At 44.1% G+C, this 26170-nt stretch overlaps 1 pseudogene; it reads left to right on the top strand.

The window, feature by feature from the left end:
* The first annotated feature begins 4914 nt into the window (after window positions 1-4914).
* On the top strand, window positions 4915-5031 carry LOC126212762 (5S ribosomal RNA; annotated as a pseudogene).
* The last annotated feature ends 21139 nt before the right edge of the window (window positions 5032-26170 follow it).

Below are 26170 nucleotides of genomic sequence, written 5' to 3'. Positions count from 1 at the left end.
CCTCAAATGTTACCACTCTCATTATTACGTCGGATAGGTAATGCACGTAGTAAGTTCGTCGTATTCATGATTTCCTCTTCAAAGTAACATACAGTACTTATTATTAAACACAAAATGACATTAAAAATTTAAGTTATTCACGAGCAGCTAGTTGAGAATATGTATGAACTTCAAATGACACGACGAACCGTCTCGTTCTGCATATGGATTCAAACCCAGGTCAGGCAGACTAAGCAAAGATTTCGTGACTGACGCAAACTAACAGTCATTCCTGATTAGGCATACAGAGAGTGATATACCTCGATTTTAGACATCTTCAGTTAGCAAATATCAACTTTAAATTACATAACGCAAACATTTTTAACGGGCGCGAATTCCTACCCAGCATCTCTTGTCCCTGTTAACGAACTACGAGAGATGTTAAATATTGCTTCTTCATAGTAACTTACTTGAAATGCCGTGAGGTATTACAAAATAGAGTCGAATGTATGCACTGGGTAGCCGAGGCAGCTAGTTCATGGTGATTCGGTCAACCAAGTAAATGAATTTAGTGAACATGCTGCAATTTACTACAGGGGGCCTGTGTGTCAGAATTTTCATCCAGTGTGGCGCAATGGTGTTATGGTAGAAAAATCAGTCATGGAAATGAGGATTTGGTGGTCTTTTGGACTGATGATAGGTTCTTATTCCTGTGGTCTGGGTTAGATTCCCACTTCCGTCAATAATTTTGGATAGGGAGAGAAAGATTCCATTCTCTTCTGGCTACACCAAGTGAAGAAGATATAATGGCAGTGTGGTCTGAAATTCACATTAAAGATGATATTCCTTCGCTGCCAAGTAGACGTTAGGTTGAACCACAATAAACTCTGGAGTGGCGACATGTAGAAACTCTATCACCAGTAACCTTTCTTATAGTAGTTATTTATTTCTAGTGACGAAACAAACGCTATGTAGAGTCACAGGACACTTATTCCATCTTTTATCTGAGCTTCTGTATGTCGATAAAATTCGTTCTGAACTGAAAATGCAACTCAGACCGCCCTTAACGCGGAATTTGATCCCTTCGTGACAATACAGCTCGGCTACAATTTGTTTTTTGTTCAAAACTGCAGATTCCTCAACATCTCCACATATTACGCGTGGATGGGTTCGAATCCTGGCCCGGCACTAAAGATTTCGTTATGTATTATCAAGCTCTAGCATGAGAACACCTATCTGCTGGTGGATAATAATTTTGATTTTTAATGTATTTTCATTCGTTGTCAACACTAACGATATCTGACGTTTTTGACTCCCAGTGGGACACACAACTATTTGCGAGATCACTGTAAGTCAGATGTTATTCCGAGCTGCTGGTGGAGAAAAATTCGGTAGCTGACGTCTCTTTGTGTGTAGTCAAGAACGATATGTGTGGGGCTCTATTCCCTGTGAGCACTGAACTCTTCGTCATATTATTTCTAGTTCAAACATGCTCACATGTCGCTGCTGGTGCAACAAATCCATATTTAACGTTAGTTTTCTCTAGAATATAACAGCGATAGGTGCCCGGTTGGAGTCCTGGGAAGGAAAAAATTAATGTTTCGTCTCGTCATTTCAGTTAAAACATCTAGATACTGCCGAGAAAATACGATATGTCAGAGTTGGTTGTGCTTCGATATCAGTCCGATTAGGTTCTGAGTTCGAATCCGTATCCAACACGAAGCTTTACCTCACGGCATTTCAAGTAAGTTACTATGAAGAAGCAATATTTAACATCTCTCGTAGTTCGTTAACAGGGACAAGAGATACTGGGTAGGAATTCGCGCCCGTTAAAAATGTTTGCGTTATGTAATTTAAAGTTGATATTTGCTAACTGAAGCTGTCTAAAATCGAGGTATATCACTCTCTGTATGCCTAATCAGGAATGACTGTTAGTTTGCGTCAGTCACGAAATCTTTGCTTAGTCTGCCTGACCTGGGTTTGAATCCATATGCAGAACGAGACGGTTCGTCGTGTCATTTGAAGTTCATACATATTCTCAACTAGCTGCTCGTGAATAACTTAAATTTTTAATGTCATTTTGTGTTTAATAATAAATACTGTATGTTACTTTGAAGAGGAAATCATGAATACGACGAACTTACTACGTGCATTACCTATCTGACGTAATAATGAGAGTGGTAACATTTCAGGTTTGTCATTTATTGTAATAAATGTCAGCTTATAAGCCTTAAGGACAGTCTTATCTGTGATAAGGTGTTCCCTGATATTTGTAACATCGTGGTATTACTTTACATCTTGAGTTACTGCGATACAGAGCAGTGTTTTCTAGTGGTGACTTGTTAGAACCATTTTCAATAGTCAAACGACTGTACCAAGGAGCGATTAAAGGACCTGCTAGATAGCCGCGTTATGCCGGTTGCATGCGAATCAGGCGAAATTGCATTCAGGTCGTTCGGATAATATTGAGTACGACTGTAGCTTCATTTATCGGTGTGCTAGCGTAGTGTATTAAAAAAAATAATACTTTCACTTTCTAACAGCTGGTGAAAATATGGTGCTCTAAGCACTCAGAATGTGAAAATTTGTTTCGTTTTGACGATAGTTTGTTGCCTCGTGACACATGTCGATTTCCTTTGTGAAGTGACTGTTGGTGTAAAGGCTAAGAAGATTGAAGTTCTCCGTACGAAACGCATTGGCTGTTGGGAAGAAAGACCGTGCACTGCTTGTAAAGTTGTTTTATCAGGACGGCAGCAACAGCGTCGCTGCATTGCGGTATTATCACCAACGGATATAGCTGCGAAGAAGCTCCATGTCATTAAATGGGCTGAAGAATATAAATAGATTTTAAGAAACAGGTGAATCGGGTGGTGTAGCAGGTATAGGGAGATGGACCATTCCCATGACAGTTTTTGATGACGTTGATGTAGTTTTAGTAGATCGTGCAGCATACGCCTCAAATTCTAAAGCCAGTGCTCCAGCTGTGACACGGGAATTCTCTCTCTCCCACGGTCAAGAGCTCAAACGATTTTGTGACGCCTTTGATACTGGTACCCGTACAAGCTTCCGAATGTGCACCAAATGAAGCCACGAGATACTCTACACGCTGTCACTTTGCCCTTCGCTTTTTGGCGCGCGTGGAAATAGATGACATGCGGCCGGGGAATATTGTTTTGACGGACGAGGCATATTTTACAGCGCACGATGCCGTGAATGCACACAACTGTCGCATTTGGTGTTCTACTGCACCCCATGTAGTGCAGGAACATCCACTGCACTCAGCTTATGTGACCTGTGATTTCACAACCTTTTTCATTCTCAGTCCGTTTTACTTTGAGGAGATAACACCTTGCGTGCCTGTCAGGTGTACTGAGACATCTGAGCGTTAGAAGGACCTTCTTGTGCAATATGTGATTCTAGCTCTGCAAGAACACAACTGTGCCCACGCCACTATTTTCATGCAAGATGGGGGGACACCATATGTCACTTGCAAAATGAAAGATTTGGTTCGAGGAACCTTCGGTGACGACCGCATCATCTCTAGACTACGCTTCTGGCCATAAAAATTGCTACACCACGAATATGACGTGCTACAGACGCGAAATTTAACCGACACGAAGAAGATGCTGTGATATGCAAGTGATCAGCTTTTCAGAGCATTCACACAAGGTTAGCGCCGGTGGCGACACCTACAACGTGCTGACATGAGGAAAGTTTTCAACCGATTTCTCATACACAAACAGCAGTTGACCGGCATTGCCTGATGAAACGTCGTTGTGATGCCTCTTGTAAGGAGGAGAAATGCGTGCCACCACGTTTCCGACGTTGATAAAGGTCGGATTGTAGCCTATCGCGGTTGCAGTTTACCGTATCGCGACATTGCTGCTCGCGTTGGTCGAGATACAGTGACTGTTAGCAGAATATGGAATCGGTGGGTTCAGGAGGGTAATACGGAACGTCGTGCTGGATCCCAACGGCCTCGTATCACTAGCAGTCGAGATGACAGGCATCTTATCCGTATGGCTGTAACGGATCGTGCAGCCACGTCTCTATCCCTGAGTCAACACATGGGGACGTTTGCAAGACAACAACCATCTGCACGAACAGGTAGACGACGTTTGCAGTAGCAATAACTATCAGCTCGGAGACCATGGTTGCGGTTGCCCTTGACGCTGCATCACAGACAGGAGCGCCTGCGATGGTGTAGTCAACGACGGACCTGGGTGCACGAATGCCAAAGCGTCATTTTTTCGGATGAATCCAGGTTCTGCTTACAGCATCATGATGGTCGCATCGGTGTTTGGCGACTTTGTGGTGAATGCACATGGAAAGCGTGTATTCGTCATTGCCATACTGGCGTATTACCCGGCGTGATGGTATGGGGTGCCACTGGTTACATGTCTCGGTCACTTGTTGTTCGCGTTGACGGCACTTTGAACAGTGGACGTTACATTTCAGATGTGTTACGGCCCGTGACTCTACCCTTCATTCGATCCCTGCGAAACCCTACATTTCGGCACGACAATGCACAACCGCATGTTGCAGGTCCTGTACGGGCCTTTTTGGATTCAGCATATAATGTTGGACTGCTGTCCTGGCCAGCACATTCTCCAGATCTCTCACCAACTGAAAACGTCTGGTCAATGGTAGCCGAGCAACTGGCTCGTCACAATACGCCAGTCACTACTCTTGATGAACTGTGGTATCGTGTTGAAGCTGCATGGGCAGCTGTACCTGTACGCGCCATGCAAGCTCTGTTTGACTCAATGTCCAGGCGCATCACGGCCGTTATTACGGCCAGAGGTGGTTGTTCTGGGTACTGACTTCTCAGGATCTATGCACCCAAATTGCGTGAAAATGTAATCACTGGTGAGTTCTGGTATAATATATTTGTCCAATGACTACACATTTATCATCTGCATTTCTTCTTGGTGTGGCAACGGCCTTCCCGCAGTGGATACACCGGTTCCCGTGAGATCACCGAAGTTAAGCGCTGTCGGGCGTGGCCGGCACTTGGATGGGTGACCATCCAGCTGCCATGTGCTGTTGCCACTTTTCGGGGTGCACTCAGCTTCGTGATGCCAATTGAGGAGCTACTTGACCGAATAGTAGCGGCACCGGTCAAAGAAAACCATCATAACGACAGGGAGAGCGGTGTGCTGACCTCACCTACCTCCTATCCGCATCCTCGCTGAGGATGACACGGCGGTCGGATGGTCCCGATTTTTTTATTTCTTCTTGATGTAGCAATTTTAATGGCCAGTAGTGTACTTCAAGGTCTGTAGCCTTCCAGAACCCCCAACTTAAATCCAAGCGACTTCTGGTTGTGGGAATATCATATTGATCAGGGACGTACCTAATCTGTTCTTGATCTTAAGGATAGCATACGACGACATATCGCTCTGATTATACCGCACATCTTGCGAGCAACTGCCGACCATGCTGTGTTATGGATACGGCATGTTGTTGGGACGAGAGACCACAGTCAGCACATATTATAATTTGTGACCATATCCTAATAAACGTCGCAGAACCACCGTTGTTATGTTTTTGATCGTTCCTCCCTTTTACCGGCGCCCACATCACTGTTGTTGTTGTTGTGGTCTTCAGTCCTGAGACTGGTTTGATGCAGCTGTCCGCGCTACTCTATCCTGTGCAATCTTCTTCATCGCCCAGTACCTACTGCAGCATACATCCTTCTGAATCTGCTTAGTGTATTCATCTCTTGGTCTCCCTCTACGATTTTTACCCTCCACGCTGCCCTCCAATGCTAAATTCGTGATCCCTTGATGCTTTAGAACATGTCCTATCAACCGATACCTTCTTCTAGTCAAGTTGTGCCACAAACACCTTCCCAATACTATGCAGTACCTCCTCATTCGTTATGTGGTCTACCCATCTAATCTTCAGCATTGTTCTGTAGGACCACATTTAGAAAGCTTCTATTCTCTTCTTGTCCAAACTATTTATCGTCCACGTTTCACTTCCATACATGGCTACAATCCATACAAATACTTTCACAAACGACTTACTGACACTTAAATCAATACTCGATGTTAACAAATTTCTCTTCTTCAGGAACGCTTTTCTTGCCATTGCCAGTCTACATTTTATGTCCTCTCTACTTCGACCATCATCAGTTATTTTGCTCCACAAATGGCAAAACTCCTTTACTACTTCAAGTGTCTCATTTCCTAATCTAATTCCCTCAGCATCACCCGACTTAATTCGACTACATTCCATTACCCTCGTTTTGTTTTTGTTGATGTTCATCTTATATCCCCCTCTCAAGACACTGTCGATTCCGTTCAGCTGCTCTTCCAGGTCCTGACAGAATTACAGTGTCATCGGCGAACCTCAAAGTTTTTATTTCTTCTCATGGATTTTAATACCTACTCCGAATTTTTCTTTTATTTCCTTTACTGCTTGCTCAATATACAGATTGAGTAATATCGGGGATAGGCTACAACCATGTCTCACTCCCTTCCCAACCACTGCTTCCCATTCATGCCCCTTGACTCATATAACTGCCATCTCGATTCTGTACAAATTGTAAATAGCCTTTCGCCCCCTGTGTTTTACCCCTGCCACCTTTAGAATTTGAAAGAGAGTATTCCAGTCAGCATTGTCAAAAGCTTTCTCTAAGTCTACAAATGCTAGAAACGTAGGTTTGCCTTTTCTTAATCTTTCTTCTAAGATAAGTCGTAAGGTCAGTATTGACTCACGTGTTCCAACATTTCTACGGAATCCAAACAGACCTTCCCCGAGGTCGGCTTCTACCAGTTTTTCCATTCGTCTGTGAAGAATTCGTGTTAGTATTTTGCAGCTGTGACTTATTAAACTGATAGTTCGGTAATTTTCACATCTGTCAACACCTGCTTTCTTTGGGATTGGAATTATTATATTCTTCTTGAAGTCTGAGGGTATTTCGCTTGTCTCATACATCTTGCTCACCAGATGGTAGAGTTTTGTCAGGACTGGCTCTCCCAAGGCCGTCAGTAGCTTTAATGGAATGTTGTCTACTCCCGGGGCCTTGTTTCGACTCAGGTCTTTCAGTGCTCTGTCAAACTCTTCACGCAGTATCGTATCTCCCATTTCATCTTCATCTACATCCTCTTCCATTTCCATAATGTTGTCCTCAAGTACATCGCCCTTGTATATACCTTCTATACATGGTGTTACAAAAAGGTACGGCCAAACTTTCAGGAAACATTCCTCACACAAAAAGAAAGAAAATATGTTATGTGGACATGTGTCCGGAAACGCTTACTTTCCATGTGAGAGCTCATTTTATTGCTTCTCTTCAAATCACATTAATCATGGAATGGAAACACACAGTAACAGAACGTACCAGCGTGACTTCAAACACTTTGTTACAGGAAATGTTCAAAATGTCCTCCGTTAGCGAGGATACATGCATCCACCCTCCGTCGCATGGAATCCCTGATGCGCTGATGCAGCCCTGGAGAATCGAGTATTGTATCACAGCCGTCCACAATACGAGCACGAAGAGTCTCTACATTTGGTGCCGGGGTTGCGTAGACAAGAGCTTTCAAATGCCCCCATAAATGAAAGTCAAGAGGATTGAGGTCAGGAGAGCGTGGAGGCCATGGAATTGGTCCGCCTCTACCAATCCATCGGTCACCGAATCTGTTGTTGAGAAGCGTACCAACACTTCGACTGAAATGTGCAGGAGCTCCATCGTGCATGAAGCACATATTGTGTCTTACGTGAAAATGTCACATGTTCTAGCAGCACAGGTAGAGTATCCCGTATGAAATCATGATAACGTGCTCCATTGAGCGTAGGTGGAAGAACATGGGGCCCAATCAAGACATCACCAACAATGCCTGCCCAAACGTTCACAGAAAATCTGTGTTGATGACGTGATTGCACAATTGCGTGCGGATTCTAGTCAGCCCACACATATTGATCGTGAAAATTTACAATTTGATGACGTTGGAATGAAGCCTCATCCGTAAAGAGAACATTTGCACTGAAATGAGGATTGACACATGGTTGGATGAACCATTCGCAGAAGTGTACCCGTGGAGGCCAATCAGCTGCTGATAATGCCTGCACACGCTGTACATGGTACGGAAACAACTGGTTCTCCCGCAGCGCTCTCCATACAGTGACGTGGTCAACGTTACCTTGTACAGCAGCAACTTCTCTGACGCTGACATTAGGGGTATCGTCAACTGCACGAAGAATTGCCTCTTTCCTTGCAGTTGTCCTCATCGTTCTAGGACTTCCCCAGTCGCGAGTCATAGGCTGGAATGTTCCGTGCTCCCTAAGACGTCGATCAATTGCTTCGAACGTCTTCCTGCCGGGACAACTTCGTTCTGGAAATCTGTCTCGATACAAACGTATCGCGTCATGGCTATTGCCCCGTGCTAATCCATACATCAAATGGGCACCTGCCAACTCTGCATTTGTAAACATTGCACTGACTGCAAAACCACGTTCCTGATGAACACGACCCTGTTGATGCTACGTACTGATGTGCTTGATGCTAATACTGTAGAGCAATGAGTCGCATGTCAACACAAGCACCGAAGTCAACATTACCTTCCTTCAATTGGGCCAACTGGCGGTGAATCGAGGAAGTACAGTACGTACTGACGAAACTAAAATGAGCTCTAACATGGAAATTAAGCGTTTTCGGACACATGTCCACATAACATCTTTTCTTTATTTTTGTGTGAGGAATGTTTCCTGAAAGTTTGGCTGTACCTTTTTGTAACACCCTGTATACTCCTTCCACCTTTCTGCTTTCCCTTCTTTGCTTAGAACTGGGTTTCCATCTGAGCTCTTGATATTCATACAAGTGGTTCTCTTTTCTCCAAAGGTCTCTTTAATTTTCCTGTAGGTAGTATCTATCTTATCCCTAGTGAGATAAGCCTCTACATCCTTTCATTTGTCCTCTAGCCATCCCTGCTTATCCATTTTGCACTTCCTGTCGATCTCATTTTTGAGACGTTTGTATTCCTTTTTGCCTGCTTCATTTACTGCATTTTCATATTTTCTTCTTTCATCAATTAAATTCAATATTTCTTTTGTTATCCAAGGATTTCTACTAGCCCTCGTCTTTTTACGTACTTGATTCTCTGCTGCCTTCACTACTTCATCCCTCAGAGCTATCCATTATTCTTCTACTGTACTTCTTTCCCCCATTCCTGTCAATTGATCCCTTTCGCTCTCCCTGAAACTCTGGACAACCTCTGGTTTAGTCAGTTTATCCACGTCCCATCTCCTTAAATTTCCACCTTGTTGCAAAAAAAATGGTTCAAATGGCTCTGAGCATTATGGGACTCAACTGCTGAGGTCATAAGTCCCCTAGAACTTAGAACTACTTAAGCCTAACTAACCTAAGGACAACACACACATCCATGCCCGAGGCAGGATTCGAACCTGCGACCGTAGCGGTCGCGCGGTTCCAGACTGTAGCGCCAGAACCGCTCGGCCACCAGCGGCCGGCCACCTTGTTGCAGTTTCTTCAGTTGTAATCTACAGTTCATGACCAATAGATTGTGGTCAGAGTCCACATCAACCCCTGGAAATGTCTTACAATTTAAAACCTGGTTCCTAAATCTCTGTCTTACCATTATATAATTTGTCTGATACCTTCTAATATCTCCAGGCTTCTTCCACGTTTAAAACCTTCATGATTCTTGAACCAAGTGGTAGCTATGCTCTGTGCAAAACTCTACCAGACGGCTTCCTCTTTCATTTCTTCCCCCCAATCCATATTCACCTACTACGTTTCCTTCTCTTCCTCTTCCTATTGTCGAATTCCAGTCACCAATGACTATTACATTTTCGTCTCCCTTCACTACCTGAATAATTTCTTTTATCTCATCATACATTTCATCAATTTCTTCATCATCTGCAGAGCTAGTTGGCATATAAACTTGTACTACTGTAGTAGGCGTGTCCTTCGTGTCTATCTTAGCCACAATAATGCGTTCACTATGCTGTTTGTAGTAGCTTACCCGCACTCATATTTTTTATTCATTATTAAACCTACTCCTGCATTACACCTATTTGTTTTTGTATTTAGAACCCTGTATTCACCTGACCAAAAGTCTTGTTCCTCCTGCCACCGAACTTCACTAATTCCCACTATATCTAACTTTAACCTATCCATTTCCCTTTTTAAATTTTCTAATCTACCTGCTCGATTAAGGGATCTGACATTCCACGCTCCGATCCGTAGAACGCCAGTTTTCTTTCTCCTGATAACGACGTCCTCATGAGTAGTCCCCGCCCTGAGATCCGAATGGGGGACTATTTTACCTCAGGAATATTTTACCCAAGAGGACGCCATCATCATTTAACCATACAGTAAAGCTGCATGCCCTCGGGAAAAATTACGTCTTTAGTTTCCTCTTGCTTTCAGCCGTTCGCAGTACCAGCACAGCAAGGCCGTTTTGGTTAGTGTTACAAGACCAGATCATTCAATCATCCAGACTGTTGCCCCTGCAACTACTGAAAAGGCTGCTGCCCCTCTTCAGGAACCACACGTTTGTCTGGCCTCTCAACAGATACCCCTCCGTTGTGGTTGCGCTTACGGTACGGCCATCTGTATCGCTGAGGCACGCAAGCCTCCCCACCAACGACAAGGTCCATGGTTCATGGGGAAGGGGGCGGGGCATAACATTTATGTGACATAATCGCTAGGTCAGTTCTTGCAAAACATCATGCACTGGCAACACTTTGTAACGTATATGCAGCCAATATGTAACGTAGCTACAGAAAATATTGCCTATGTTCGTCCGCGAAAGTGGACTCGATAAGCAACCTGAGCTATAAGTAAACGGAATATAACTTACACAACATCGTGTGCGCGTTGTATGAGTGTCAGTTTCACTGTCCTTTAAGCCTTCAACAGATCGTTACATGAAAAACATTTGAATGCTCTATCTGGCTGCGTATCTGAATATGGAAAACTACAGGAACAAATGAACCTAAGTTATCTCAATGCGTTTTTTAACAAGAATTTACAAGCGGTACAGCACCTGACTTGTGCAACGGAATTTGCTGAATTATTGTACATGGCATGTCGTGGTGTGTCACTGCCTTTGATTTGGCCCTACGTTTTGAATTCACCTCTTTAGATGACTGCCTTTTTCCATGTGGTTTACAGCAATTCGCAGCAGCATGTAGTGGCAGCGCCTAAAGCTTATTGTTACTAGGAATGAATTTAGTAAAAAGAAGTTCTGTTAACTACTAAATAGCTTTTGAGAAGAGATTTCATAAATTAAGTCTATTTAGTACTTGAGATCAGAAGAGATGGCGTGTACATTGCTTTTCTGGACGCACAGGTTGCCAGCAGTGTGCCGCACACGTGCAAACGCCACATGCACATAATCAGGCAGTTGGTTGTTGCAACACTACCCCATGACAGACGGTGACAGACGTATGAGGGGCGCTATTCCGTTCCATGTGGACATCCCTGCACACTAGAATACCTACACCACCGGAGACTGACAAATGGGATGTATCAGCATCGTAGTTCTCCACATATTCATATCTATCATTGAAGCAAACCAACGTTAGTAACGACTAACCAGTGCAGGAACACTTTTTCGTGTTTTGAAACGTCACGAACAGTATTTCTGCGCTAATGCCGACAAATGTTTAGTTTTTCCCCGACATATCGCCACTGGTAGCGTCGAAGATTCGCTCTCCATTGATGGCCTCGCTACTTGGTAATGCAGCCACTTGTGCTGACGAAAGGTCAGAGAAACTACTAAACGATCGTCTGAAGAAGAGCCCGAGAAGAGCACCAACAGGAAACATGTCTCGATGGTCTATCTACTCACCGGTTGTTGTTGTTTAACGCTGAAACAACTAGTGAGTTGCTGCACTGGAACCTAGTTATCTGTTGGTTGGTAGGTAGGTAGGTAAAGGGACCAAAGTATGGGGTCATCAGTCCCTTCATCCTCATTTATACCGGTCTCGAGTTAAAAACCCAAAAGGAGTCTGGGAAGGTAAAGGGCGTAAAACTAACTTCTAACCACACTGAAAGACAAAACGACAGAAGCTAACAGAAAGGGCAAAACACACATTAAAAGAAAAAAAATTCAGTGGTAGGTAGGAAAATAATATAGTAGATGACCTGGGCTGGCTGATCGCAAAAGTAAAAAAAGGATACGCCAGCTACCCTGCAACATACTAAAATGTCAAGCGTGAAAAAAAAGGCTAGACGAACACAGGTATGGGAAAGACAAACGCCAAGCAAGAAAAAGTGAGGAAGAGGTAAAGTGGAGGGAGGGATTAGTCCGCCGCAGAGCCGCTAAAATTGGATAGTCCAACAAGATGTGGACGACAGTGATGTGAGAGCCACAGCGACACCGAGGTGGGGCTTCGAGACGGAAGAGATAACCATGTATTAGCCATGTATGGCCGATGCGGAGCCACTGCGAGTGGCTCGCATGAATGACCGCCACTCTTTCGTTGTCTCGTTGATAATAGTTTATTTGGTGTACAGAGGGTGCGCCATTCAGTATCCCATATTGCAAAAACTTTACGGCGGAAGACCTATGGGAGATCAGTTTCCGGCAGGCAGATCCCAGGGTTGGTTTACCGGTATCCTAGCCGACTAGGCTGTCAGCAAGTTCATTGCCCGGGATCCCGACGCGTTCTGGGGTCCAAATGAAGGTCGCTGAACGTCTACTGTTTCCGAGGGCATAAAGAGACTACTGGATAGTCATTACCAAAGAATGGCGAACTTAGCACTGCTCTAGAGCTTGCACGCTGCTTAAGGAGTCACTACAGATGAGGAAACACTCACCAAAGCGGATATGCTCAATAGCACGTTAGATGGTTACCAACTCTGCTGTGACAAAACTGCAGCCATCCGGCAAGCAACGCAGTTCAGTATGTCCAACGAGAGCGTAAGCGAAGCCAACAATACCGTCGACCATTGATCCATCGGTGTAGACTCTTTCTGAGCCCTGGAACTCGCCGAGAATAGAGAATAATTGACACCGGAGGGCCTCAGGTGGAACCGAGCCTTTTGGGCCTTGCGATAGGTACAGACGAAGCTGTGGCCGAGGCAACGACTGGCTATCTCTTATTACAACCCATGGTAGTAGACCATCTCCTGCCATCAACACTTTGCTACCCGCTGCATTTGACTATGGTGACATCAGTTAATCTTGGACCGAGGTACTCACCGTCCACTCTTGACATGATGGTAGTCGAAAAGCCCAGTTCTGCGTGCTCCCAGATGTACGAAAGATCATCCAGCCATAATCTGACCATGATCAAATGCTCTAACGTATCTGCCCATTCTGCACTCTGCTGCCGCAGTGATGGCCAGTAAAATATAGTCTAATGGTATGAATGGCTGGAAGATCCCGAAGGTGCCTTTTTTTCGTGAAGTGTGAGCGTTGTGCGTTGGTTAAGTGTAAGTGTGAAGTGTAGGTGATTCTATTGGGTGTGTGTGCAGTGCGATGTCATGTATGTGTTGGATGACTGTGAGAGAAGGGAGAGGGTGAAACTCAGTGTCGATAAATAGCCTACTGTTCTCGAATAACACCAAGCGGTACGCCGAGCATAATGTTTGCACCCGACAGACGTACCACCAACAACAACGCCGCGTGCTCACACTCCATGAGACACTGTTGCGGGGTCTGGGACTGAAACCAGGACACTGGAGCCAGGATCGGTGGTCATGGACTTGACTCCACCACCCCTCCTGTCCCCTCCGCCGTGAAGACAAAGAGAAAATTGCCAACAGCTCGCGGCATATTCAGACGATTACCCACAAAAAAACTGGCCTTACCACACCCGACGGTGTTTAATTTTGGTGAGCTGACGTGAACAAGTGTATCCACCACAGCACAGCCGTTGACTTACTGACATACAGTGCAAGATCTCAACATAACTAAGTCATGTGCCTGAATAACTATTCCGCTCACTGTGGCAACAGGAGCGCTATTTGTCCACACAACAGCTATATGCGTACTCACCTGATAACATCTTGCTTTATTCATATACAAAAAAAAAAAAAAGGTTCAAATGGCTCTGAGCACTATGGGACTTAACATCTGAGGTCATCAGTCCTCTAGAACTTAGAACTACTTAAACCTAACTAACCTAAGGACATCACACACATCCATGCCCGAGGCAGGATTCGAACCTGCGACCGTAGCAGTCGCGTGGTTCCGGACTGAAGTGCCTAGAACCGCTCGGCCACAGCGGCCGGCGGTGGGGGTTCTGAAACGGATTGCACCCAGCCTTCTGAGGCAAATTAAGGAGCTACCTGAGCGAACTGTAGCGGTTCCAGGTCACGAAAGTAGACGACGGCAGGGAGAGCGGTGTACAGACCCGCACACTTCCATGCTGCATCAAGTGATGCTATTGGCAGAGATTGACACGATGATCGCTCGGTATCGATGGGCCCGCCATGGACTGGGGACGGAGCTTACTTTTAAGTGATTGTGTACATATAGAAATGCCTGTTCTCTATAGGGAATTTACCTGTCAATTTTTTTCGCTGTTTTTGGTTTTTTGTTCGCTATCATCAAGCCCTAGTTGAACGGATACCGCCTCGCGGGCGAAAGTACTTCGTGTCGTGTGTGACAGTAACTTACACTATACTATTACCCAGCCCGCCCGGTTGGCCGTTCGGTCTAACACACGGCTTTCCGGGCGGGAAGGAGCGCCTGGTCCCCGGCACGAAACCGCCCGGCTGATTTGTGTCGAGGTCCGGTAAATCGGCCAGTGTGTGGATGGTTTTTAGGCGGTTTTCCATCTGCCTCGTCGAATGCGGGCTGGTTCCCCTTATTCCGCCTCAGTTACACTATGTCGGCGATTGCTGCGCAAACAAGTTCTCCACGTACGCGTACACCACCATTACTCTACCACGCAAACATAGGGGTTACACTCGTCTGGTGTGAGACGTTCCCTGGGGGGGGGGGGGGGGGGGGGAAGGGGGGTGGTTCCACCGCTGAACCACACAATAACCCTAGGTTCGGTGTCTGGCGGTGGAGGGGTGAAGTGGACTGCGGTAGTCGTCGTGGCGTTGTGGACCACAGCGGCTGCGGCGGGGGCGGGGGCGGAGCCTCTCCGTCGGTTCTAGGCCCCCGGTTAAAATACAATACAATACTACTACCCAATAATTTGACCCTGCGTGATGTAATATATTATTTTCCTTTGCGTATCGTGTGTAACTAATCTGGTGTCTTCTTCGTCCACCCTTAGTCTCGGCGTTTGTGCTGTGGCTGGTGTCGTTCTGTTTCGTTTCAGTGTTCGCAGCAGTGCTTGTCTCCTCTTTCATCCCTGGAAATCACTTCTCGTCATTGCTGACAGTTTTCTGGCAGTCGCCTCGAAAGGATACCTTTTGTTTCATTCACTTGCCGGACAGAAAGGAGAAGACTGCAGATCTCTGAACAGCAGCGTCCACCACGGCCGCTGGCGCGGCGAGCGCCCGAGCCGACAATGGGTCACACATTAGAGAGCGCGTGTCCCGCGACCGCAGCTAAAAACAGAGGCCGCCGCGATAAGGCGGCGCCAGGAGCCAGCAGTCCTGGACTTCCTCCGCGGCGAATAAATTGAGTGCGAGCGGGGCGGCCGGGTTTGTCCGGGGGCCAGGGAGAGCTCCGGGGTGAACGAGCGCTGAATGAGAGCGTCTGTCAGCGCGCTATCTGCCGGCGGGCCCACAAAGCGCGGCTCGCGCCCGCGGGTCAAAAGGGGACTCCCCGCCTGACGGGACTTCCCCGTGGGCCGCGCCGGCTGCCGCGGCGCGGCGCCGAGCAGAGCGCGGCACACTTTTCGTCAGGCTCTCTGGACTCTCGCTATCGCCTCTTGCAACTCGAGCATTGTCCTGTCGCGTTAAAGTAGGGTATTCGTGCGGCACACGTCTCCTCTGTCCTGATGCTCGCACATCCCGACAGGATGTTACGTTCATCACCTTTCGTGCCGGTTCATCGGAGAATGACACAAACGTGCAGCTTTTGCTCTTGTGTGTGACTGGCAGTTCTCGTGGTCTTCACAACCATCACAGTTTCGCCAACTTTATAAATTTCCAGCTATTAACACAGGGTACAATGTGTGTAACTGGATGAATAGCACCGAGCGGCAGAAAATATCACACTTGCGGGACGTTACATTGGTTACGAAGGTCGAAAGGTAAAATTTTAGGAAATAGTAGCCAATTTTCTTATGGACTATGTTTCTTTGTTAAAGCTTCTTGCGGTAAAAATTGCACCACTGAAATCTTGTTTCTAAACAAGACGATGCTAGAATTTCTATTGTGCAAAGTTTAGGGTCCGCTGAGAAATAAAATACCATTAGATAACGTTATTCTGCAAAAAGTATGTATGACAGTAGTATCTGTTGATGACCATGCAGCTTTGCTTGAATGAAATGATAATTAAATGGACACCCCAGCTGCAACGAGGCGTTGATATACTTCATTGGGGACATGTTGAAAATGTGTGCCCCGACCAGGACTCGAACCTGGGATCTCCTGCTTACATGGCAGACGCTCTATCCATCTTTTCTTTTTTTCTTTTCTTTTTTTTATCTCATTTCGTTCGTTGCATCTGCTCGGAGCGGACGTCGTAAGACACCTGTTTAAGTTCGTTGTTGATCGGTTAACTCAGTTTTTTTTATATTACAGAGGGCAGCTAACCCTCTGATCGAACACGCTGAGCTACCGTGCCGGCCGCCCATCTGAGCCACCGAGAGCACCACACCTCTATTAGGCGCACTACGAATGTAGTGGTGTGGACATGTTGGGAATGTGGGTCTCGCGGGGACCGTGCAAGGGATAAGTCCTTGCAGTCGCACCATCCTCTGTGCTCTTGGTGGCTCAGATGGATAGAGCGTCTGCCATGTAAGCAGGAGATCCCCGGTTCGAGTCCCGGTCGGTGAACACATTTTCAACATGTCCCCAATGAAGTATATCCATGCCTCGTTGCAGCTAGGGTGTCCATTTAATTATCATTTCTGTAAAAAGTGTCATTCGTCAACTGTTTGGGATGTCAAGTCAGACGTAATATCGAAAAAAATACTGACAGAAACTCACTGAAGTTTGGAAATCTATGCAGTACAGTCCATTCCAATTTGATGAGTGGACAAGGATAAAGATTCATACAAATTTGCTCCTCACATTACTTACGCCTGTTAGCAAGTGCTGGCTTCCAACTGTGAGCATCTAGTATACTCACAAGTCCTGTTTTACACAAGTTTTGGTAATTGTTATTTACTTGTTCTTTCATTTTATCATCTAGTTAGCTGTCGCCTACGATCTCTGAACTCGTGATAATTCGCCAAATAACATCTGGCCGGTGCAACACAAGTTGTTAAAGAAAAGCTTTATTATCTCCAACATGGGCGTACCCAGCGAGGGGCAGGGGGGGGGGGGGCAGCTAAGTGCCTTCTTGTATTTAAAATGTTTATTAAAAGCAGTTTTTCACTGGTTTACTGTTTTATTTAATAAGAGGTGCTGTATGTTGTCTCGAGTCCTTGTCTCCTGAGACTAGTATGACCTGCGCCCCCCCCCCCCCCCCCCAGTTCAGATCCTAAGTACGCCCTTGATCACCATATTGTAAGTGACGCCGACAATGGAGTCGTGAGAGTAATATTACGACAGTTGAATACGTCTTACCTGATTCCAAAGAACTAGTGACATTATTAAGAAGAAGTAAATTCAATATATGGCGCAGAAACAAAGTTTTCAAAAAGAATAAGAAGCTACTCTAGATCAGGTCATATAAAAATGCGAAACTGTGTGTTAGGAGCCGGCCGATGTGGCCGAGCGGTTCTAGGCGCTTCAGTCTGGAACCGCGCAACCGCTACGGTCGCAGGTTCGAATCCTGCCTTGGGCATCGATGTGTGTGATGTTCTTAGGTTAGATAGGTTTAAGTAGTTCTAAGTTCTAGGGGACTGATGACCTCAGATGTTAAGTCCCATAGTGCTCAGAGCCATTTGAACCATTTTTTTTTGTTTCTCAACAGAGACAACTACAGAAAAACTGAGGGTTGGTAAGGACACCTGAAGAAATCTGAAAACAAATTTTTATATATTTTGAGAGTAATTTTTTTTCAACCAATGATCGTCCCTGTGCCTGAGTATTTGTAAAACAATAAAACAGTGACTGCCTGTAAGCACACAAACTAAATTATTATTTGGTTTTTCATGACCTTTTCCGAATTGTTGCACACAAATACCCGGATGGTTCTCACCTAGAAGTCATGCCTGATACGTCCGCACTCCCTAGGACATTATTGAGCCTTGTGAAATGAATTAAACTTCGTACTGTAAGTCTATACTTACTATTTTCAGTAGTATTTTCATTCCGATGTTACATTGTTTCTTGGTGCATTACCCCGTTTTGTTTACTGTCAATAGGTTGTGTGTATGCTATGACTGGTTCTATTATACTGGGTGTTCGGCAATTCCCGTTACAAACTCATAGTACTTGTAGAGGGGACTGAGCCGATAATATATCGAATTGCAATACAAATCTGGAAACATACCGTAGCCTTGCTACGACCATTTGAAGACATGTTGGTAACGCGACCACTTTTACAAGTAATTGGTTAGGTCTGACGTAGTACATCACTTTTTCACGGTTCCACTCATCAATAGCCAAAGAAATTGCTCGTGTTGACGGAACCTTCTCAACGTTATACATTCGGCCTCTTCCAGTTCGGGTGCGGCGTCTCCTTGGTGCTTCACAGTCGCGCCTGTCGGCGGTGCGTAATTGTGGCGAAAAGGGTGTGCGATGGAGGTGGACGTTGTGGAGAACGATTTCATAAGGGCGACGAGCATCTCTTCCATTTCTGTGAGCTTCGCCATTCAGAAGGATCACGTCGGTCTATCCTGCGAAAGTGTACTCAACCACATTGCTCTAACACTCACAGACATGTGAATGAGGCTCGAACCAGGACGGAGGGGTACGATAAACGTCAAATGACATCAGATGATACGAAGTAACCACCCCTCCACCATGAGTACCCCGCTGCATACCCAACTAGCAAACGTGTTTTGAAACGCCAGCAGCACAGGAACAGTACTTTTCCGGACATGGGTTCCTTTTTCAAAATACTGTGGACTTAGTCCCCTCTGCTAGTCCTAGAAGTTTGTAACGTGAATCTCCGAGCACCCTGTATTTTTCAGTAAACTATCCATTAGGAAAAAAAAAAAAAAAAAAAAAAAAACAACATTGACAAATATTTTTAGATCAACTGCATAGCTCGTTGATGCAGAAGCGATCTAGATTTTCGCACAAAAAATTATGCTTACTTCAGTAAAGTGCAGCTAGTCACACTATGGGTGTTGCGACGGCAAATGTGGAGCAGATCCCTTTCGAAACAGTTCTCCAAACACGCTATTTCTCATATTTCGGGCTATAGTACTGCGAGGTGCCGGGGCTAGCAGTGTATTTAACACTAAACTCTTCTAGAATCTTGAAAGATTGTAACTCTAATTTGCTTTGCTGAATAGCGTAAGATTGTGACTTGAATTTGGTATGCTGAAATCGAGTGCTAATTAGACCATGAAAGCGGTTACAAGCCGTTGAGCTGTCTGGGGAGAAGTTAACCGTGCGTTTACTGGGCCACTGTTTCAGCAGGTAACTAGTCTAAGTTTACCATATTACCAATCAGTCTATCATTGATTATAATCTTTTACAGTCATACAACAACCGGTAATATATCTATATAAAAGGAGAATTTAAATAAAAAGAAAGAAATCAGTTTATATTTGCAAATTTATTTTAAAGATTGTTCATTGAAATTTCAGCATATTATACGTGAGTTATAACTGAGCTGGTGCCTTATTTACGATTGTGAGACTGTGAGATTGGAATATTACGGAACACATAAAATATGGAGTCAAGATTGGGAGACTGGATACAACACTGCATTCATAAAACAACACACAAAGAACATTGAAACGCATGCAAGAGAAAGTTAATCACTACAAACAGATTCAAATTTTTAGTTAAGGAATTTACTTTCGTAGCACAATCCTGTCCGTCTTGTAATTACCCTTCACGTGGTCAACTTGGTTTACAGAAAGCGTATAACTCCGCAATAATTTAGATAATAAAAATAAATTAGATCAAAAAGCAGATTACAAAACAAAAACCTCGAACTGGTTACTAACGTCTTACTATTAACCTGATGGGTCAAACAGTTATATAAGCACGTGGTACTGGTCTCACAAAGTACACGCCACGTGGGTTGAACATAAAGAAAAGTTGGTATATTCAAAATCTTTTCAAGACGATACGTTATAATCACACAAGCATTTGCATTTAAGATTGATCTTACTTAGAGTTACTGACCAAGACGTGGTTCCACTTTACTCACAAAGTAGTAACAAAGCAACTACCGCAAATTAATCTGAACTGGACACGAGAATTACACTCCGCTGCAATTAAAGATAACCTTAGCTATTTTAAAGCTAACCCGAAATAAAATGATTAAATTCTCAGTTAAGCTGAACTTAACAAATCCATTGTCCTATGGACTTAACAGACACGCGCTTGGCCGGAGATCTTACCACTTCAGACGCTCGTTACCGCCAGACTGCCACTGCTGGACTCCAACTGCCGACTACCACTGGACTCCAACTGCCTACTGCTCGGCTGCAACTCTCCAACTGCCAGACTCCCACTGAACTACCCAGCGTGCTCCCGAGAGTCGCTCACAAAGACCAACGGAAGGCGCCAGAGGGGCAGCTTCCTATACCAACATGACAGGGGACGGACCGGACCATACTAAGAATGGAAACCTCTCTGCTTTTAGGAACCGTAGCTACCTGTTTCAACGTTGGTCCTACTGTTCTCTAGCAGACAGCCTTGTCTGCTACCCTCAAGCATGCAGCTACAAACACATTTGATCATTCATCCTCTCACACAGAAGGGAAGGAGGATGACAGTATCTTATCATACACAGTATATAAAAGAAAGCGGATGTAGGTTCCGTATGAGACTGTGTGACATGAATTACATATAAGAATTACATATAAACTGTGCTTTAAAGTGTAGTAGTGTGAGAGATCGTTCTTGTTTACGTGTAAAAGTAACACGTTCCACTACTCAGTCTCCTCCCAGATAGTCAGAAACGCCACAGTAAATTTAGAAGAGGAATTTATTCCATAAAAGACAACAAATTTGAGAAATTAAACATGAAAGGAATCCAACAGAGACCTTTCATAACCCCAACGCTCCGGGAAAAGACTGTGCAGGGAATTTTCTGGCCATGCTAGGACATTCCCAAGCAGGCTTCTCACACCCTACTCAAACCAAAAGTGTAAAGAAAAAAGGCAAAAGGTCACCAGCTACTTGCTAAAACACAATAATTTCAAACATCTTTACAATCTACCAATTTCAAAGAGAGAAAAAAAAAAAACACACAATCTGTGACACCTATTTAAAAGATGATGTAGACCTAAATCGGTCAGCAAGTAAAAACAATGGTTCCTGTGTCATTAATATGAAAACAATTTCTGGTTGTTACCCTTATGGAGTTCACCAGTATTTGCTCATTGCAAGAGCCAACTGATCACAGGCAAATTTATGACTGTTTATTAACAGGCAAAATTTATGAAAATAGCAAAGGTGCCACAGCAATTAAAAAAAGAACATCAAATAACATCAGTATCATAAAGTAGAACATTACAATGCACAATTCGCAAAAGCAAAAAATCGACAAAAAAAAACATGTTTTACTAAGTGGTTATCGCAAAAAAATTCTATATCTTATAAAACTAATAATCTGTAGGATTAACGTAACTATGTGGCACTAATTTAATCACTCTACAATATTTCAGTTGGTTAGCAAACAATGAGCACTGTGTCATTATACTGAAACTACAATAATTGTGTGATTGTTACCCTTAAGGGGTTCCTTACAATAAATATGCCCCATGCAAAGGCTAATCGATCACAGTCCAATGAGAATGAAAAGCTATCTGACTGATAAAGGAAGCAGTGCCACAGCAATGAATTTACAAAACAAAATATCACAAATCTAATACCTAACACAAGAACAAACATTGATCAATAAGACAGTACAATAGTCAACATCTCAAACAAAACACCAATAAATAAAACACCTGCAAACTACAAGAGTCAAAGTTTCAAAACAAAACAAAAATATAGAACACCTGCAAAATACAAGAGTCAGAGTTTAATAAACACCAATAAATCGAGTCCCTGCAAAACACACGAGTCAAAGTTTCTGTGACAGAAACACACGTATATGCATTGAACTAAGAACCGTATAATCACTGTTCACTGATACACTCACTAGTTCCACTGTTCCGCGGCACAATATAAGTGGGGGGGGAGGGGGTTCGTCGCCGCAGCTGTCAGTAGGGATTTTTGTCCATCTGTTGCGTGCGATCCCGCCGTCTCTGCCCTCTCATGAAGTTTCTCTTGTGTCACGAACATCTCGATTTTGTTCCATGTTTGTATTGTCAAATTCGTGCAGTATCCTCGATTGACATGCCAGGTTGATATTCCTGGGCAAGGATGACACTTCAATGGCTCTTCTTCGTGTCACCCTTAGCGACCAGAGAACATCTAACCATGAATTACTGTCGCTTGACAGTAGGCATCCGTCAGGAAATGTCTTTAGGCGTCGTTGACGTCTGCAAGTTTCTTTGGACAGTACCTGTCAAAAAGGCTCCACGCCCCTTGTGTTGTTTCTCCGCGCCCGTCTCGTCACGGTCGCGTGCGTTGCCAGGAGATGGATTTCCGCGCGGTGGACCGCTCGCCCATCTCAGGTCATTCCCTTCAGCTAGGGTCGCGCGGGCGGCCGCCCATTAGCTGCAGGTATACGGGAAAGTGTTTGCGGCGTAGGGTCTTTTGTTGTCGGCCGCGCTCCCGAAGTGGCCTGGCTGACAGCGTGTCCCGCTGGGAAACCCGCCAGTTTACAACTAGCTGGCTGCTCCCGCTGTCTCTTAAGAGTTTTGCCGGTTCGCTTTCACGTTCTCAACTGCATTCACAGAAATTTTTTTATCATCCTTATGTGATTACACAATGTCATACATAATACCACTTAGTATTGTCTTTCACAATTTTTAAGAACAAAGTTATATGAATCGACAATATAAAATTAAAAGTTAAATGACTTGACAATATAAAAAATAAAAGTGAAATGACTTTACAATGTAAAAATAAAAATTAAATGAATTGACAACATAATATTTAAATCCACATCACTAATGTGGTTCACTTGTGTTTTAATAAATCAAATGCCACTTATTAATCCACTAAAATGAATAGGGTTATGCCTTGCGCAAGTATAGGTTAGGAGAGCATGGGGTTCACATGTTATTTACACACACACATGCACACCTGTTGTCTATTCTACAAACTAACTACCCGTAAACATGCATTACTCAAAATTCTACTTCTATCCACTACTAATTAATCCCACAAGCCACTTCAATGCTACTTCAACAAAGTGTTTATACCACTACAACATTTTTTATACTTCGTACTCTTCTTGACGCTCGCGGCATACGTCTTGTCACATGATAAATATGTAGAAACTTTCCTTAAACATACACAGTAAAAAGAACAATGGTTATTTACACGCAAAAACATTTATACCAGTTCACACACCTGAAAAGAGACTCGCAATTATACATTTATCATACTCATAGATTCACACATAACACAGTAAGAAAATTTCATCTAAAATTACGTTGTCACTAGAATTAATCACACAGACGGCTCTGAGAAGGTAAAATATTTTAATTATACAGGTTATATTACATTTTCTTACCCATTTTGCTTCGATTTCGTTCCTTCTTTACGTTACCTTTCGCCTTCAAATCAGTTATTTCGCCTGTGGTGGTTATTCTGGATTCATTTCTCATGAATGGCAAAATTGTGGTCACCTCTATTCTGTAAAACAGTATCATCTTAACATATTGAACTTACAACAGACACAAAAGATCCGAATCCTCCTGAAGTATAAATGGCAATGTTTTGCTTCATCCTTATTACCTTAAACCAAGCTTTCCTTCGTTCCCATAATCAAAATTATTTAATCATCCTCTACCTTCAAGAGGGAAACTTCCTCAGTACAAACCATATAAGCTGCAGTGCATCCCGCACCAGCGAAAACAGTAGGCTGTAATGCTCACAGCATCAGCAAAACACAAAACACATAAACGTCGCTTTTCTGGGACAAGTATTCACGCAGAATAATTTTTCGGGCTTTGGCTCAACATCAATCAAGACTACAAAAAGGATCCATATTTCCGTTCCATTCTCCATTTGCTGAAAAAACCGCTCGTATGACTACCACAATAATATTTCAGGGCCACGTAAATTACACAAACCACAATTCTTCTTTCACCTTGAAGGGAATCAATATACTTACGAGATCCACAGACATCACTTTACGTACTCAGCTATAAAGAACAAAAAAAAACATATATTATCAATATTAACATATCATCGCATATTGGGAAGCCAATGGTTAAACAATCGTATTATCGCATCCTGTTTTCACGATTCCAGATTTACTCATTCCTTTCTCAGAGTTCTCCTATCTTAAAATATTCATACAGCACGCATACTATAGTAAGAGATCCTCATTTATACTGACAGATATAGAATAGTAATAGATAGATAGTAGCACGGAAAGCAGAAAATCGGAAACAAGGCTACTAACAGCTGGGGACCTGGGTTTGCCAGACCCATAATATCCACAGATCGGATATTCCCCTGAGTTTTTGCACTAATTCAGCAACGATCGTGCTTCTCTCAGGAGCGACTCTTTTCAATTGACACAAAAAAACAGCATTTCACTCGTTCACAAGGAAACCTTTTATCTTTACGTTTGAATCAAACTAAATCCTAATTGCACAAGGAAAGAAAACGAATTAAAAAAAAACTACAAACATCACTTCAACACTCACATAGAAATATCTTTATCACTATATTTACCATCATATTATTCAAAATGCCTACGCCATAAATTTAAACTAATCAATTCATTCTCCTCTCTATAAATCCTATGTACTCATTTGCCCTGTCGCTCATTTGTTCCGATTGGCGCCTTCTGGGCTGATCATTTGTCATTGCCGGTTTCGTTCATTCCCATTTGTTGGATTATGTCTGGGGTTGGCCGGCCGAATTTCGACATCATGTGGGGCTCCGCCTACAATTCTACTCCCACCGTGTTCATCGTAGTAACGATGCTGGTTGCCGTACCTGTTGCGTTCACGATCTTGTCCCCATCCTCTATCATTTCTGTTGTTCCATCTGTGTTCGCGACTGTTACCCCAGTTTCTATACGGCCTGTCTCGATTATTGTTTCGTTCGCGTCGCGACGACCAGTCACGCCGTTGATTAGCAATACGGCCACGACTGCGATCGCGCTGCTGAGCCCCGTAATAACTTTGTGCCTGATTAGGCGGACATTCTGCTGTATCGTATTCCATCTCTTGGAGAAGCGTTTTAAACGTTTCCACGTCCTCTTTGCATCGTCCCGCAAGAATGACGTGCCGCAAGTGCATCGGCAATTTGGTGATGCATATCCTAATTAGTTCCGCAGGTCCGTATGGGTCGTATAAAAATTGATTTGCCTGCAGCATGTGGTCGAATAGGCGTGCAGGGCTGCCGAAACCAGACTGGTTCAAATTTGGCAGCATAATTATGCCATGTTTGACCCTATCTTGTGCCGCTTCCGACCAATAGGCGGAGAGAAAGGCTTGTCGAAACTCCCGAGTGGAGTTGCAGTGACGCGCTGCCGACCTCATACGACTCGCCGGTTCGCCTTCCAAATAGCCACACATATACTCTATTTTATGTGAACTTGCCCAGTCGGGAGGAAGACAGAACTCAAATTGCTCGAGCCATGCTCGTGGATGTATGCCTTTTTGAGAATTTCGGAATATCTCAAATTTTCTTACCGTAAGGAAATGTTTGAAATCAAATCCCCGCATTTCCTCCTGGCGAGGCCCTTGAATGTTTCTATTTGTCTCATGTCTGCCCCTTAAATTACATTCTTCCCTGTCGTCAAAAGCTCCCTCATGGCCGGAGTCCCTCTCTGCACTGTTCGTACGGCTATTTTTATTGCTATTGGCGAGTTCAGAATCACACGCCATGCGGTTTTCCAGATGCGCCACGCGTTCTTGTAAATCGCCTGTTACAGCTTTGTGCTGTCTGTTCACTTCAAACTGTCCCTTCTGGAATTTA

The sequence above is a fragment of the Schistocerca nitens genome, chromosome 1 (genome assembly GCF_023898315.1).
Source record: "Schistocerca nitens isolate TAMUIC-IGC-003100 chromosome 1, iqSchNite1.1, whole genome shotgun sequence".
NCBI classification, from domain to species: domain Eukaryota; kingdom Metazoa; phylum Arthropoda; class Insecta; order Orthoptera; family Acrididae; genus Schistocerca; species Schistocerca nitens.
The sequence above is the reverse complement of the archived record's forward strand: the minus strand, read 5'-3'. Positions and strand labels throughout refer to the sequence as shown.